At 40.8% G+C, this 17,142-nt stretch overlaps 1 protein-coding gene and 1 pseudogene across 2 annotated transcripts in view; one reads left to right on the plus strand and one right to left on the minus strand.

The window, feature by feature from the left end:
- Positions 1-17,142, plus strand: part of ZNF609 (zinc finger protein 609) — a 239,881-nt gene that overhangs the window by 56,638 nt on the left and 166,101 nt on the right. The gene's annotated exons all lie outside the window — the stretch shown is intronic.
- Positions 14,846-15,912, minus strand: LOC103245492 (glyceraldehyde-3-phosphate dehydrogenase pseudogene; annotated as a pseudogene).

A 17,142-nucleotide genomic window follows, 5' to 3' on the forward strand; every position in this document is an offset into this window, starting at 1 on the left:
ATTTCAGTCCCAACCTTCATGTTCCTCACAGTGCCCACAAATTCCTTCCCTTTATTTCTATATGGTAACCTCAGATCTTACCCTTGAATTGAACAGAACTATCATGTAGGCAGAGCTGTTCTCCTCTTACCAACATAAATATTTCTGAGCCTAGTTTCGCTTTCTTAGGCCCATTGCCTTTTGGTAGGTCCTTTGAGGTATACCTTTCACCTTGTAGCCTTTTCTCACTTTCACCTTTAGATTCTATCTAAACTATGCCCTTTTTTTTTTTTTTAAGAGACTGAGTCTCACTACATTGCCCAAGTTGGACTTGAACTCCTGGGCTGAAGCAATTCTCCCACCTCTGCCTCCTGAGTAACTGGAACTATAGGCCTGCACTACTGAACCCAGCTTAAACCATGCTTGGTTTTTTCTTTTTTTTTTTGAGACGGAGTCGCACTCTGTCGTCCCAGGCTAGAGTGTAGTGGTGTGATCTGGATTCACTGCAACCTCCTCCACCTGGGTTCAAGTGATTCTCCTGCCTTAGCCACCCCAGTAGCTAGGATTACAAGCGTGTACCACCACACCTGGCTAATTTTTGTATTTTTTGTAGTGATGGGTTTCACCATATTGGCCAGGCTGGCCTCGAACTCCTGGGTTCAAGTGATCCTCCCACCTCGGCCTCCCAAAGTTCTGGGATTACAGGTGTGAACCACTGCACCCAGCCTTTCTTTTTTTTTTTTTAATCCTGCTTTAATTTTTTGTTGTTGTTTTTATTTCTGAAATAACATTTTACATTTGTTGTTGGTCTTGTCTTAAGCAAATGGGATTATATTTAGTTATGCAGATTTAGGAAGGGCTCCTCCTTTCTTCTCAAATAAAAATAACCAGGAAAAATCAGTCATTTTCGTATGTTCTACCTTGGATATTCATTATAGTCTGGGTATAGCATTGTCTGTATCTTGAAAAACTACTGTACTGCCTTTGACGGTGAGTTTGTTTTTTTGTTTTTTTTTTTGATGGTGAGATGTTTTACCCATAGTTCAAAATTGCTGTTACTGCCTAGAGATGACACTGCTGTGAATAGTATACCTTATTTGAAGGCTTGGTGCTTTTAGGCATGGACTGGTGGCACCTCTTGGACAAGGCATTGCAGTTGCCCTGGAGGACTGGCCAAACAGAAGTTTTCATGTTGAAAAGCTGAGTAAAAATGACTCTGGGTGTAGGCCAATATAGTATCACTCGGGAAAAAGAAAAGCACAATGCGCCTCTCCCTGGGAAGCAGTTTGGCCAGGGCAAAGCTCCCAGAAATGGAAATTTAAGCTTATTGATTTGGGAAACTCTTAGTATTTGCCCCTCAGCCTTTGTGAAATGGATCTTCTTTTTAAAGGGGGGAGGGGTAGGATAGAGGAGACTTAAAGACTTAAAATAATGTCCCCTCTGAACCATCTAATCACCTCCTCAGAACTAAGCAGGTAAGGCCAGGCGTGGTGGCTCACGCCTGTAATCCCAGCAGTTTGGGAGGCCAAGGCAGGCAAATAACCTGAGGTCAAGAGTTCGAGACCAGCCTAGCTAACATGGTGAAATCCCATTTCTACTAAAAATACAACAAATTAACCAGTCGTAGTGACACACACATGTAATCCCAGCTACTCTGGAGGCCTAGGCAGGAGAATTGCTTGAACCTGAGAGGCAAGGGTTACAGTGAGCTGAGATCCCGCCATTGCACTCCAGCTTGGGCAACAAGAGTGAAACTCTGTCTCAAAAAAAAAAAAAAAAAAAAGAACTAAGCAGGTAAATGTCCTCATGTCACAGAGGAAAAGATCGACTTGTTTAGAAACCAAGTTAGGTAGGGCTATCTGTAGTTCATAGTAAATTACCAACCTGAAGTGGCATTCAGGCCAGAGAAAATTCCGGGAAGATTGTTGGAAAATAAAACCCCAATGACATTTTCATATTTAACTAAAATTTTCAGATCTCTCATTGTTCTTATTCCTTAGTCATATTTCACCCTCTTTCCTGTTTTACATCTAATAACCTGAAGCAGAAAAGGGCCAGGCCAGTCCTACTTTAATCTCTTCCATTCCCCTGCCCCCATGGAGTATATTTCTTAGTTTTAAAAATTTATTTGTATTTGTTTTTTGTTTATTCAGTCTTGCTGAATTAAGCAGGAACCTCATAGAGGTGGGGTTTTTTTGTTTGTTTGTGTTTTGTTTTGAGACAGAGTCTCACTCTGTTGCCCAGGCTGGAGTGCAGTGACGCAATCCCGCCTCCTGAGTTCAAGAGATTCTCCTGCCACAGCCTCCCAAGTATTTGGGATGACAGGCATGCGCCACCACCCACACCCAGCTAATTTTTGTATTTTTGGTAGAGATGGGGTTTCACCATGTCATCCAGGCTGGTCTCAAACTCCTGAACTCAAGTGACCCTCCTGCCTCAATCCTCCAAAATGCTGGATTACAGGTGTGAGCCACCATGCCCACCCAAAGAATACTTTTAAGGAAAACTTAGATTTTATTGCGGTGCCACTATATACTGGGCATTCATTAAGAATATATATATTTGTTAATCTTTTATTGATCTTATCTTAGGGATGGTTCCTTATAATTGCATTTATCCTGCTTACGTGTTACTGTATCTTTCAGAACCATTTCCAGAATTAATCCGGCTACCAAACAGTAAGTCCAATCTTAGTTTATCAACTCGCAGGATGATTCTGATTTTAAAAATTTTCACCAGGTTCCAGCAGTCCCTTATACTATATCAATTTCTTCTCTCTTTAACCCTTACTCTGGAAACCTTTTACTTGATAATGTTTGTTTGGCTCTTCCTTATTTAATTGGGAGTTTTAAACCTCTTGCTTTAATATTATAGCATTAGCTGATTTTAAAATTACCTCTGGGCTGGGCACGCTGGCTCACACCTGTAATCCCAGCACTTTGGGAGGCCGAGGAGGTGGATCACCTGAGGTCAGGAGTTCAAGACCAGCCTGGTCAACATGGTGAAAAATCCATCTCTACTAAAAAATACAAAAATTAGGTGGGTGTAGTGGTGCTTGCCTGTAGTCCCAGCTTCTCAGGAGTCTGAGGCAGAAGAATCACTTGAACCTGGGAAGTGGAGGCTGCAGTGGGCCGAGATCATGCCACTGCATTCCAGCCTAGGCGACAGAGGGAGATTCTGTCTCAAACAAAACAAAACAAAATTCCCTATGATTCAACAGATCCTATATGGGATGCTTTATAACAAAATTAATGTTTTTCTGGACTTACAGGTTGGAGGGCTGTCCTAGTCAAGCTGTTCAAGTTTATGGATTCTCATTTAGTTCATCCAACAAATAATTATTAAATAACTACCATGTGCTATGCAGTGTGCTGGCACTTAGGATAAAGAGTTGAAGCTAGGCATGGTGGCTCGCACCTGTAGTTCCAGCTACTTGGAAGGCTGAGTTGGGAGGTTCCTGTGAGCCTGGGAGTTCAAATCCAGCCTGGACAACATAGCAAGACCCCATCTTAAAAAAACCAGAAGTTGAATGAAATGAATGTGGTCTCTGCTCTGTGGAGTGTGTGTATATATATGATACATAAATTTAAAAAAAATACATATATATATATATTTAGACACTCTGTCACCCAGGCTGGAGTACAGTGGCATAATCTTGGCCCACTATAACCTCTGCCTCCTGGGCTCAAGTGATCCTCCCAACTCAACCTCCCAAGTATTTAGGACTACAGGTGCGTGCCACCACACCTGGCCAGTTTTTGTATTTTTTTGTAGAGACAGGGTTTCACCATATTGCCCAGGCTGGTTTTGAACCCCTGGGCTCAAGTGATCCACCCACCATGGCCTCCCAAAGTGCTGGGATTACAAGTGTGAGCCATCATGCCGGGTTACTGGAGTTTATATTCTAATGGGGGAGACAGATAAATTGGGTATACAAACTTTGATGAGTAATGATAACATAGGGTATTGTGGGTACACATAGCAGTGGTGGCCAGAGTATAGTGTGGGATCAAGGAAGATCTCTGATCAAAAGAGGTGACAGAGATCTCTAACCTCTCTGATAGTTAAATAGAGACCCAAAGGAATAAGCTAGAATTAGACAGGTGATAGAGAGAGGGCAAAAGACTTGTGCCAGGTGAGAGAATAGCATAATCAAAAGCTCAGTGGTAAGACTAATCTTGGGGCATGAGAACAACTGGAAGAAATGCACTATGACTAGAGGAGGAGGAATACAATGGTAAGATGAGGCTGGAGTGCTATGGGGTTGGATAGTAGAAGGCCTTAAAAGCCTTGTTAAAGGATTTGGATTTCATCCTAATATCTGCCGAAAAGTATTGTTAGACTTTTTAGATTACAGTGATTGATTTTTGGGTTTTTAAAGAATTACTCTTTATGTCATCTGCAGAGGAGATTGGAGAGCAAGATTGGAGGCAGTTAAGAACCTGTTAGCATAGTTAGCATAGACCTATTAAGATTGGCAGACAGCTGGACCAGAATAGTATTAATAGGAAAGGAGCAAAGTGGGTAGATTTGAGAGAATAGAAGTTCAGTTGATAGCATCTTGGTAATTGCTACCTTGTTGGGAAGAGATTGAAGGAGAAGTCAAGAGTCATGTCCAGATTTTGGACATGAACCAAGTTGTTCATGGAACCACTTACTGATAGGAGGGAACACTGAAAAGGGACAAGTTTGCAGGGAATGATAATGAGTTTAACTTTGGACATATTTTGAGGTGCTTGCGCTGCCTGTGCTGGGGATAATAATGGTAAGCAAAGTAGATTTGATCCTGCTCTTTCTAGGGCATACAGTTTAGTAGGGGAGATAGAATAGAATCAAACAATCATGCACATCTATCATTATACAATATTAAAATTATAAAAGTGAAAGTTACAGCGTGCTGAGAGCCTATAATTAGGAACTGACCCATTCTTTGGGGGCGGGGGGAGCTGGGTCAGGGAAAATATCCATTAAGAAGTTTGAGTAAATATCTGAAGGATGAATGGTAGTTAATTTGGAAGAGGGAGTTGAATGAATGAACAACCAAGTAGAAATGTCTCTTGAGGACTGGATATGTGAGAGAGAACTGGAAATCTAAAGATTTAAGAGTTATTAATGTGAACACATAAATGGTAATTGATGCCACAGAAGTGAGTGCACTTACCCAGGAAGAATGTGTCTGTGTTGAATGAAGGGGGCTTATGGGTCACTGAGGAACACTAAGAAGGTAGCTACCTTCGATGGCATATTAGGAACTGCTTCCTTGTGTCCCAGAGAGAATACAAAACCCACAACTGCGAACATATGTCTATACAGACATTTTAAAATCCACTGAAAGAGGTTGTAGAATTTGCTTGGTTTTGTAGTTAGAATTGGTTTTATTGGATTGAGGCACACTTTAAGGAAAAGTTCCTTTCTCATGCCACTTACGAACAATGAAAGCATTGCTTTTTATTTTAACCACTTGCCATATTTTCCCTGCCTGGCATCATTACTCTCAACTTCTTTAGTTTTCCTTTTTTCTTTTTTGACCTAATTTTCAGTTACTTAAACTCTCAACTTCTAATAGTATTAAAATGAAAGCATAGACATTGTAATCAGGTCTATGTTTGAATCCCAGCACTGACTGCCATTTAATATATATAGGATCTTCTGCAAATTACCTCTCCGTATCTCATTTTCCTTAGATTTTATATGGTTTTAATTTAAAAGATCTAAAAGTACACTGTAAATGCACAGTATATGGAGGTTATAGTATAATAGTTATAGGTCAGCAACAAATGTTTGTTCTATTTTCCTTCCTCCTTGCAGCCTCTCTTGTTTTTCCAGGCAGGTGAGTAGTTTCATCTGTGATCATTTATGCTCTGTACCACCTCCTCATGGCAGTATGTTACAGAAGCTTTTCTCCCAGAGCAAAAGGAGTCTTGCATTTTTGTGGCAAAAGTCCTTTCTGGAGAAGCAGTACAGGAAGGTTTCTGTGTTGCTGTAACCAGGATTTTTCAACAACAACACTATTGACATTTGGGGCTAGGGTAATTCTTTGTTGTTGGGGTTGTCCAGTTTATTGTAGGATGTTTCACAGCATCCATATCTTTACCGTATTCGCTCCAAGGTAAGACAACCAAAAATGTCCCCAGACACTGCCACATATCCCCTGGAGGGCAAAGTTTTTGTTTGAGCACTATTTGCTAAAATATTATTGTTGTGGATGCTATTTATATGACTGTGTGTTCAGTTTGTGAAAATGCAGAGTTGTACATATATGATATAGGTAGTTTTCTGTTGTGAATGTTGTTTCCATAGAAGGTAGAAAACCAAAGGCAGTTAGCCAGGCTCCCTAACCTGTGTCTCAGTTTTTATTTTCCCCAAATCTCTATTTTTCTTTTTATTTTTTTATTCACATTTTCTTAAATTTTTGGCTAATTTTTTTTTTCCCACGCGTTCTGGTATTCTCCCCAAATCTCTAATAGGTGAGGTGAAATTAAGGGAAAAAAGAGTTCACCATAGAATGGGAAGACAGCAAAAAGTAGCCTGAGAGACTGACTTCCAAATGTCTCTTCAATTCCTAGCTGTTAGGATATGGAATTCAACCAAGGGAAATTTCCATTACAAGATTTCAGAAATAAGCTCTGGGTACAGGACAGAATTAAATTATCAGCTGAAGAGATTCTTTTTTGTTTGTTGGTTTTTTTCTTGAGACAGTCTCGCTCTGTCGCCCAGGCTGGAGTGCAGTGGGATCTCAGCTCACTGCAAGCTCCGCCTCCCGGGTTCACGCCATTCTCCTGCCTCAGCCTCCCGAGTAGCTGGGACTACAGGCGCCAGCCACCTCGCGCGGCTAGTTTTTTTGTATTTTTGTAGTAGAGACGGGGTTTCACCGTGTTAGCCAGGATGGTCTCGATTTCCTGACCTCGTGATCCGCCTGTCTCGGGCTCCCAAAGTGCTGGGATTACAGGCTTGAGCCACCGCGCCCGGCCGAAGAGATTCTTTTATTATCTTTCTTCCCACCTTCTCTGCTACACTGTGACAGCAAAGGAGAGGCTCACCTGGTTTTGGTCGCTTCAGCTGCTATCTTTGCCTGATGGCCACTGAAGTTATTTCTGAAAGTGTTTGCTTTTACTTTTAATATAAAATCTTTCCGTTCTTCTTTACTTTGTAAAGGTGGGTAGAAAGTCGTTCCATATTAGATAATGTTGACTACTCCCAGAGAAGTCCTTGGATAGTACCCAAGCTGGAAGCAACAGGTTAAGTAACCCACGTCCATGTCTTGAGAGGAGTCCAAGAAAAGATCCCTTTTTGAAGTTTGAAAGATCCTGTAAAGAGAGGGCAGACCTTGGGCCAAGCAGCCTTTGAGGTGGTAACCAGCTCATAAACAAGAGCTGGCGTGTGCCAACAAAGTCTCTCATCCTGGCTCCAGAGTTGGCTGAGGAGAGAAATTTGTGGAAGCCTGTGTAAATGGAGGCTTGTTCTTGGCTTTGGCTTTTGTGTGGCTGAAAATGCAGTAGGGAGGGAGCTTGGACTTGGTCTCTGGGGTGTAGGCATTTCCCTGAGAGGAGGATTTTTTTTTTCCTTTCCTTATTTTTTCCTCCCTGTCCTTCCCTTAGTGTTAACATTTCAAGGTACAGGAAATGATTGGATACTGAGTGTTTTACAACTCTTTTAAGACAGCCTATTAATATTCTGCTGCCAAGACGACAGCCAGGAGAAATTTAGGTAGAAGCAAGGCTCATAACTTTTATGAAAATACCCTAAGCAGGGAACCCTCAATTTATTTTGAAGTGTTTGAGTTTTACTAAAAGCCCATCATTGCCAGTGTGGTTTTTAAAAATGGACAGCCCTAGTGGCTAAGGAGACCAGTAAGACCTGGAGTTGGCAGCAGAGTGAGCCATCTGAGGAAAATGGGAAGAGGAGTATTGGTGTGGGAAAGAGGTGCAACTGTGCCACTGGATCCCCGTCCCTTCATTATTCTTTACTGGCCCTGGCAGCTGTCAAAGTTTGCTTAATAGAGTTGTGGGCTGGAGATTATTTCTTAATCTCTGTATGGAAGTACCAAGCTCCAGCTGTGTTATCTAGGCTCTGGGGCCCTGGCACTTGGCTAACTAATGGTGAGGCATCTGGTGACTTGAGACAAAAGCCTATTTTGTCAGAGAGAAGATTGGGCAAAGTGCAAGCATTGTTATCTCTAATGGCCCCAGGGCAAACTGTCTACTTGGCAAGTGAGAATGCCTTGATCTTGTGAGTTTACAGCAACCTGTCCACTTGGTTTTATGTGTCTTTGAGATTATTTTCTACTAATGAGGTTTCAGCATTCTGGCATTGAAATCTATAAGTGCTTTATTGTAAAGAATTTGAAAAATGCAGAAAAGTAAAAGGAAGAACATAAAAATTGTACTTCATTCTACCAGATTCTTAAGAGAAGAATTTCTTTAATGTTGTGGAACTGGCTGAGATTATTGGTTCAGGACTGGCTTGGGCATGATCTATACCTCATGAATCTCAACCCTGTCCCTTTAAGCATCTTTAATTTTTCCATTAGAGATCTGACCTGGTTTGGCCCTGCTTTGCTAGCTTTTCTTACAATTGATGTGATCTCACCCTGGACTATGAAACTCATCTTCTGTGTTTAGCTTTTTATAACTTGTCTCAAACCAATTTTTTATCTTCATTTGTGATTGTCTTCAGAAGTCTGGGTGTTTGTTTTTTTAAACTGATGGTGGTGAGTATGTAGGGGGAGAGTAGTTTTACAATTTTTAAAGACTTAATGTTGACCTGCTTTCTTCTCTTTGGAAAGAGGTGTCTGTGATGTCAGTTAACATAATTTGCTTTTGTTGATAAGCTTGCTCAATACATAAGCTTATGAGATTTCTAGTTGTATAAAAAGAAAAGGACTGTCTTTCATGTTTTCTTTTCCTCTGCTGGAGTAACATTTTAGTTAAGGAAGTTGCACAAAAACAAACCCATCTTTTTTCTGTGTAATTTTCTATATGGATTTCTATGTTGAACATCCTAGACCTTTTGTCTATTCGATGTTTACATAGATGTTTAGATTTAACTTTTAATACATTTGTGGTTTTTTTAAAAAAAGGAAATTTTGGTGCAATAGAGAAATGTATTTTGGATTTATTTATTGTTCCTTTTAAATGTTAAAATGAGGCAGGAATACAGTACTTTCAGCCTATTGTCTAAGAGTACTCTTTGACATTTACAATATCAGGTATAGGCATTTCCAAAAGAAATCTTCTTTAACATACCATACCCTTAATGATCTTTTGACAGGACAGAAATGGGGAGAAATGTTAGCAGGGTATATTTTAATTTGTATTCTCTAAAAGTATACATTCTATACTATGATGAATTATTATAGATTTTATTTTCTTCTGTGTTTATCTTTTTATAACTTATCTCAAACCAATGTTTTATCTTCATTTGTGATTGTCTTCAGAAGTCTGGGTGTTTGGTTTTTTTAAACTGATGGTGGTGAGTATGTAAGGGGAGAGTAGTTTTGCAATTTTTAAAGACTTAATGTTGACCTGCTCAAAACTTACCTCAAAAATTGGTTTGAGATAAGTTATAAAAAGCTAAACACTCCTTGCATAACTGGAGAGAAAGAGCTTCCAATTAATTATGCTAGCAGCTCTGAGACTACTCTTTGGAACTGGTGTCAGCACTTTGGTTTGAAGAAATCAGATCAGGATTGACTGCCTAATAGTAGGCTTTTACCAAGAGCCTGACATAAGAATTTCAGGAAATCTGGGAAAATCTTTGAAAATCTTCTATATTATAGGGTGGGCACAGTGGCTCAAATCTGTAATCCCAGCACTTTGGGAGGCTGAGGCAGGAGGATCACTTAAGGTGAGGAGTTTGAAACCAGCCTGGCCAACATGGTGAAACCCTGTCTCTAAAAGTATAAAATTAGCCAGGTATGGTGATGCACACTTGTAATCCCAGCTACTTGGGAGACTGAGGTGAGAGGATCGCTTGAACCTGGGAGGCAGAGATTGAAGTGAGCAGAGATCACGCCATTGCACTCCAGCCTGGGCAACAGAGCGAGACTCCGTCTCAAAAAAAAGAAAAAGAAAAATCTTCTATGTTATAAACTTAAATTTCATGTGAATGGAAGATTGAGAAATGATGGCTGATGGCCTAAGCGTGGGTAGAATTTCAGTTTTTTGCATGTTTATCAGATGGCTTTAATGTTCCTGCCTTTTCCTGGTTATTATTTTAAAAAGTAGTGTTTCCAGAACCCATTTAACAACTGATAACTGGAAAATTTTTTGTGAGAGGTTAGCTAGACAGGTTATATGGTTTTTGTTTTTGTTTTTGTTTTTCCCTCATACAGTGTTTTTTAAAAATTGAGAAATCATGTTTTCTTTTTTTTTCAGTATACAATTCAGTGGTTTATACTATATTCACAAACTGTGTAACCATCACATCACGCATTCCAGAATATTTTTATTTCCTCAAAAAGAAATCCTGTACCCATCAGCAGTCACCCTCATTCTTCATTTTCCTCAGCCCCTGGCAGTCTACTTCTGTCTCTCTAGAAATTTCATGTAAATGGAGTCATATAATCTGTGGCCTTTGGCTGGGCACAGTGGCTCACGCCTGTAATCCCAGCACTTTGGGAGGCTGAGGCGGGCAGATCATGAAGTCAGGAGTTCGAGACCAGCCTGACCAACATAGTGAAATCCTGTCTCTACTAAAAATACAAAAATTAGCCGGGCATGGTGACACTTGCCTATAGTCCCAGCTACTTGGGAGGCTGAGGCAGGAGAATTGCTTGAACCCGGGAGGTGGAGGTTGCAATGAGGCAAGATTGCGTCATTGCACTCCAGACTGGGCGACAGAGCGAGACTCCATCTCAAAAAAAAAAAAAAAAAAAAAGTGGCCTTTTGTGTCTGACTCCTTTCACTTAGCATAATCCATTTTGTAGCATGTATCAGCAGTACTCCATTCCTCTTTATGGTTGAATAATATTCCATTATATAGATATACCACATTTGTTTATCCATCAGGTGATGGATATTTGTTTTTTTTCCTTATTTTGACTGTTATGGATAATGCTGCTATGAACATTCATATACAAGTTTTTGTGTGGACATATGTCTTCATTTTTTTTCATTATATACCTAGGGATAGAATTGCTGGGTTATATGGTAACTCTGTTTAACTTTGTTTAGAGCTGGCAAACTGTTTGCCAAAATGTAAATGGCTGTGCCATTTTACATTCCCACTAGCAATGTACAAGGATTCCAATTTCCCCATACTCTCAACAATACTTGTTACTGTTCATTTGTTTAATAGCCATCCTGGTGGGTGTAAAGTGGTATCTCATTGTGGTTTTGACTTGCATTTCTTTAATAACTAATGATTCAGAGTATCTTTTCATGTGCTTATGTGCTTGTATATCTCCTTTGAAGATACCTGATTCTTTGTCGATATTTTAATTAGGTTGTCTTTGTAAGAATATATTCTGGATATTAGTGTCTTCCAAGATTTTTATGGTTATAGCTCTTACATTTAGGTCTTTGATCCATTTTGAGTTATTTTTTCTATATGGTGTGAAGTAGGGATCCAGCTTCATTCTTTTACATGTAAATATGCAGTTTTCCTAGCACCAATTGTTGAAAAGAATATTCTTACCCTGCATTGGATTTTCTTGACATCCTTATTGAAAGTTAATTGACCATAAATGTATGGGCTTTTGTCTAGACTCTTAGTTTTGTTCCATTGATCAACATGTCTATCCTTATGGCAGTATTATAATCTTGGTTACTCATCTTTGTAGTAAGTGTTGAGAATTGTGAGTCTTTCAACTTTATTCTTCTTTTTGAGATTGTTTTGGCTATTCTGAGTCCTTTGCATTTCCATATGAATTTTAGGATCAGCTTGTCAATTTCTGCAAGAAGCAGGCTAGAATTTTGATGGAGATTGCATTGAATCTGTCAGTTTGGAGAGTTCTGCAATCTTAACAATATAAAATCTTCCAATCTATGAACATGAGATGTCTTTCAATTTTTTTAGAACTTCTTTAATTTCCATCAATGATGTTTTGTAGTTTCAGTGTATAAATCTTGCACTTTTTTTTTTGGTTTTTTTTTTTTTTTTTTTTTGAGACAGAGTCTTACTCTGTCCCCCAGGCAGGGGTACAGTGGCACATTCTTGGCTTGGCTCACTGCAACCTCCACCCACCAGTTTCAAGCAATTCTCCTGTTTCAGCCTCCCGAATAACTGGGACTACAGGTGCGTACCACTACGCCCAGCTAATTTTTTAGTAGAGATCGGGTTTCACCATGTTGGCCAGGCTGGTTTCGAACTCCTGGCCTCAAGTGATCCGCCTGCCTTGGCCTCCCAAAGTTTGCAGGGATTACAAGCATGAGCTACCGTGCTCAACCCTGCTTTCTCTTTTCTTTTTTTTTTTTTTTTAAGCCAGTCAAATTTAGGGGTTGTATACCAAAATCTTGCACTTCTTTTGTGAAATTTATTCCTCAGGATTTTATTTTTTTAGTTGTTATTGTAAATGGAATTGTTTTCTCGATTTCATATTTGGATTATTCATTGCTAGAGTACAGAAATACTATTGTTTTGTCTATACTGATTTTGTATCTTACAACCTTGTGGAATTCATTTTTTGACTCTGATATGATTTTTGTGCATTCCTTAGGATTTTCTATGTATGAGATCACGTTATCTGCAAATTGAGATCATTTTACTTCTTACTTACAATCTCGATGTCTTTTTTCTTTATTTCTTGCCTAATTTTTCTAACTATAACCTCCAGTACAATGTTGAATAGAAGTGGCAAGAGCAGATATCCTTAACTTCTTCACTGATTTTAAGGAGTAACTTTCAGTCTTAATTATTAAATATGATGTTAATTAACTGTGGACTTTTTTATAGATGACTTTTATCAATATGGGATTTTTTTTTTTCTTAGAGATGGGGTCTTGCCCTGTCATTCACAGCTTACTGCAATGACATAATCACAGTCCACTGCAGCCTTGACCTCCCAGGCTCAAGCAATCCTCCTACCTCAGCCTTGCAAGTAGCTGGGACTACAGACACATGCCACCACATGTGGCTATTTTTGTTTTGTTTTGTTTTTGTAGACACAGGGTTTCACTGGGTTGCCAGTCTAGTCTCAAGCTCTTGGGCTCAAATGGTCTTCCCACCTCGGCAATCCCAAAGTGCTGGGATTACAGGCATAAGGCACCATACCCAGCCCAATATGAGATTTTGAACATTTATACTGTAGTTTGAGATTTTAAAGTATGTTGATATTTTTCAGAACAAGCTAATTATTGAGGGATAAGTGAGGAAGGAGGCTTAGAGAAACCTCTGGAATGTAAAGCACACAAGATTGAGAGCACCTAGCTTCTAGTGTCCATTCCCCTACTTAAGCTGAGTAACATTGGAAATTCTGTTTAATTCTTTGTGCTTCGTTCATTCATGCTTTCTGTTCATCACATATTTATTGATCATCTAGTTTACCAGGTATTTTGAGGATGCAGGGTTAAAAGACTAACGGCTGTCTGAGTCGTTGTCCTCAGATATCAGTTACACTCCATTCCCAACACTTTACTTTTCTTTTTTTTCTGTAAAGATGGAAGTGTTGGGCATATATTGATTTGTGGGGACATGTTACAGCCCTGCTTATTTTCAGAGTTCAGTATATTCTCAGTGTTAAGACCAGCTGTACACGTAAGATAGCATGAGTACTACCTATGTGTCAGTCTCTTACACAATTATTATTTCAAACTACTGTAGGTATAGCAGTGACTCCCAAATATCCATTCCCTGCCCTGACATCTTTCCTAAATTTGACCATGATTTCCAGTTGCCTAACAGATTTCCTTGCTTACTTGTCCCAAATGTACTTCAAATTCACAAAGTTCAAAGAAAAGTCATAATTTGTCCCTAAAGTCCTCCTGTTTCCATTCTTTTCTCTAGTACTTTCTCAATTTTAGTAGTGGGAATACTTCTACCCAGTCACCCAAACTAGAAACTTGTGAGTCATCCTTGATACCTTTCCCTCACTGCTCACATCTAGTACATCACAAAGGTTCTTTAAGAGATTATCTCCTGCTTGTCTCTTGTAACTTCCCCTCTTTATACTTGTTGCCACTTCCTTTGTTCAGACCCTCATCATTTTTAACGTGGACCGAACTCTACTCTTACCCCGCTTTCTTTCCCACATGTCATTCAGGATCCAACTTAAATATCACTTTCTTTTTACAGCATATTCTTGTTAGCCAGTTCCTTAGACTTCCAAATGAAATTAAACACCTATTAATTTTATAGAAATATTGAATATTATATAGGGGTTAATAGCACAAATTATAGAATTATACAGGCCTGAGTTTGAATCCTGGCTCCAGAGTAAGGCTCCTATCTCACTCTGTTGCCCAGGCTGGAGTGCGATGGCGTGATCTTGGCTCACTGTGACTCCGCCTCCTGGATTCAAGCGATTCTGCTGCCTCAGCCTCCCGAGTAGCCGGGACTACAGGTGCTTGCCACCGCGCCCAGCTAATTTTTGAATTTTTTAGTAGAGGCGGGGTTTCACCATATTAGCCAGGCTGGTCTTGAACTCCTGACCTCATGATCCAGAATCCTGGCTCCTTTTTATTGGTGGGGGTTTTTAAAACAATTTTTATTATTACTATTTTTAATTTTTTGTGGGTTTTTTTATTGTTTTGTTTCTTGTTTTGTTGTTGTTTGTTTTTTGTTTTTTTTGCTGAGCACAGGGGACTTTATTGATGGTACACAACAAGGTAGGGCTCCCTAGGCCCCTCCCTCTCCAAGGGGTCTACATGGAAACTGTGAGGAGGGGAGATTCAGTCTGGTAGGGGACTGATTGCGGCAGGGACTCCCCAGCAGTGAGTGCCTCTCTCTTCCTCTCGTGCTCTCGCTGGGCTGGTGGTCCAGGGTTCTTACTCCTTGGAGGCAATGTGGGCCATGAGGTGCACTACCCTGTTGCTATAGCCAAATTCATTGTCATACCAGGAAATTAACTTGACAGAGCGGTCGTTGAGGGCAATGGCAGCCCCAGCATCAAAGGTAGAAGAGTGGGTGTCGCTGTTGAAGTTGGAGGAGACCACCTGGTGCTCAGTGTAGCCCAGGATGCCCTTGAGGGGGCCCTCTGATGCCTACTTCACCACCTTCTTGATGTCATCATATTGGCAGGTTTTTCCAGACAACAGGTCAGGTCCACCACTGACACATTGGCAGTGGGGACATGGAAGGCCATGCCAGTGAGCTTCCCGTTCACCTCAGGGATGACCTTACCCACAACCTTGGCAGTGCCAATAGAGACAGGGATGATGTCCTGGAGAGCCCTGCAGCCGTCACGCGACAGTTTCCCAGAGGGGCCATTTACAGTCTTCTGGGTGGCAATGATGGCGTGGACTGTGGTCATGAATCCTTCTATGATACTAAAGTTGTTATGGATGACCTTGGCCAGGGGCGCTAAGCAGCTGGTGATGCAGGAGGCATTGCTGACAATCTTGAGGCTGTTGTCATACTTCTCATGGTTCACGCACATCACAAACATGGGGGCATCAGCAGAGGGGACAGAGATGTTGACCCTTTTGGCTCCCCCTTGCAAGTGAGCCCCAGCCTTCTCCATGCTGGTGAAGACACCAGTGGACTCCACGATGTACTCAGCACCAGCATCGCCCCATGTGATTTTGGAGGGATCTCACTCCTGGAAGATGATGGGATTTCTATTGATGACAAGAGTCCCGTTCTCAGCCTTGACAGTGCCATGGAATTTGCCATGTGTACAATCATACAGGAATATGTAGACCATGTAGTTGAGGTCAATGAAGGGGTCAGTGATGGCAACAATATCCACTTTACCAGACTTACAAGCAGTCCTGGTGCACTAAGCAGGCACCCAGTACAACCAAATCCGTTGACTCCGACCTTCACCTTCCCCATGGTGTCACAGGGATGCGCTGCCAATGCAAGAGAATATGCGGCTGTCTGCCGAACAGGAGGAGCAGAGACTTTTTTGAGATGGAGTTTTGCTCGTTACCCAGGCTGGAGTGCAATGGCACAATCTCAGCTCACCACAACCTCTGCCTCCTGGGTTCGAGTGATTCTCCTGCCTCAGCCTCCTGCGTAGCTGGGATTACAGACATGCGCTACCACTCCTGGATAATTTTGTATTTTTAGTAGAGATGGGGTTTTTCCATGCTGGTCAGGCTGGACTTGAACTCCTGACCTCAGGTGATCTGCCCTCCTCGGCCTCCCAAAGTGCCAGGATTACAGGTGTGAGCCACCTGGCCTTGTTTTTTTTTTTTTTTTATTATACTCTGTCACCCTGTCTGGACTGCAGTGGTGTGATCTCAGCTCACTGCAACCTCTGCCTCCCAGGTTCAAGTGGTTCTCCCACCTCAGCCTCCCGAGTAGCTGGGACTACAGGTGCATGTCGCCGTGCCTGGGTAATTTTTGAATTTTTTGATAGAGATGGGGTTTCATCATGTTGGCCAGGCTGATCTCAAACTCCTGACCTCAAGAGATACGCTTGCCTCGCAAAGTGCTGCGATTATAGGCATGAGCCATGGTGCTGGGCCTGAATCCTGGCTCCTAATAGCTGTATGGCCTTGAGCATATTACCTAGCCTCTGGGCCTCAGTTTCCTTTTATCTGTAAAGTAACACTGATAACTACTTTATAGAGCAGAAGTGAAGATTAAATGCAATTACAAAGGTTATAATTATACTATCATGGCCACAATATATTGAACATAAATTATTTGCTAATCACTGTGCTAAGTATAATACTTGATACTTACTGCCCATGGAAAGTAGTTAGCTCAATGCCTAATATTTAGTAGGTATTCAGTAAACAAAAGCTAGTATTTTCTGTGTGGTCTTCTTCCATTCTTAGCATCTTAAGGGCAAGAACTATGTCTTATCTTTGTGACTGACAGTATGGTAGATAACAATAAACAGTTGCTGAGTTTGAATTCATTTAATGGGATTTGAGTAAGTGCCAAGAGGTCTTCTTTAGTGTAATATTCCCTGCTAACTTGACTGCAATTCCTTTGGAATTGAAGGTTTTGAGTTTTCTATTAAAGTACACATACCCCTAGAGAGAAGTAATACTTCGAGCTATTATCAACAGTCATCTTATGGGAATCAGTTGTTTATCAGCTGCTTTCAAA

The sequence above is a fragment of the Chlorocebus sabaeus genome, chromosome 26 (genome assembly GCF_047675955.1).
Source record: "Chlorocebus sabaeus isolate Y175 chromosome 26, mChlSab1.0.hap1, whole genome shotgun sequence".
Lineage (NCBI taxonomy): Eukaryota > Metazoa > Chordata > Mammalia > Primates > Cercopithecidae > Chlorocebus > Chlorocebus sabaeus.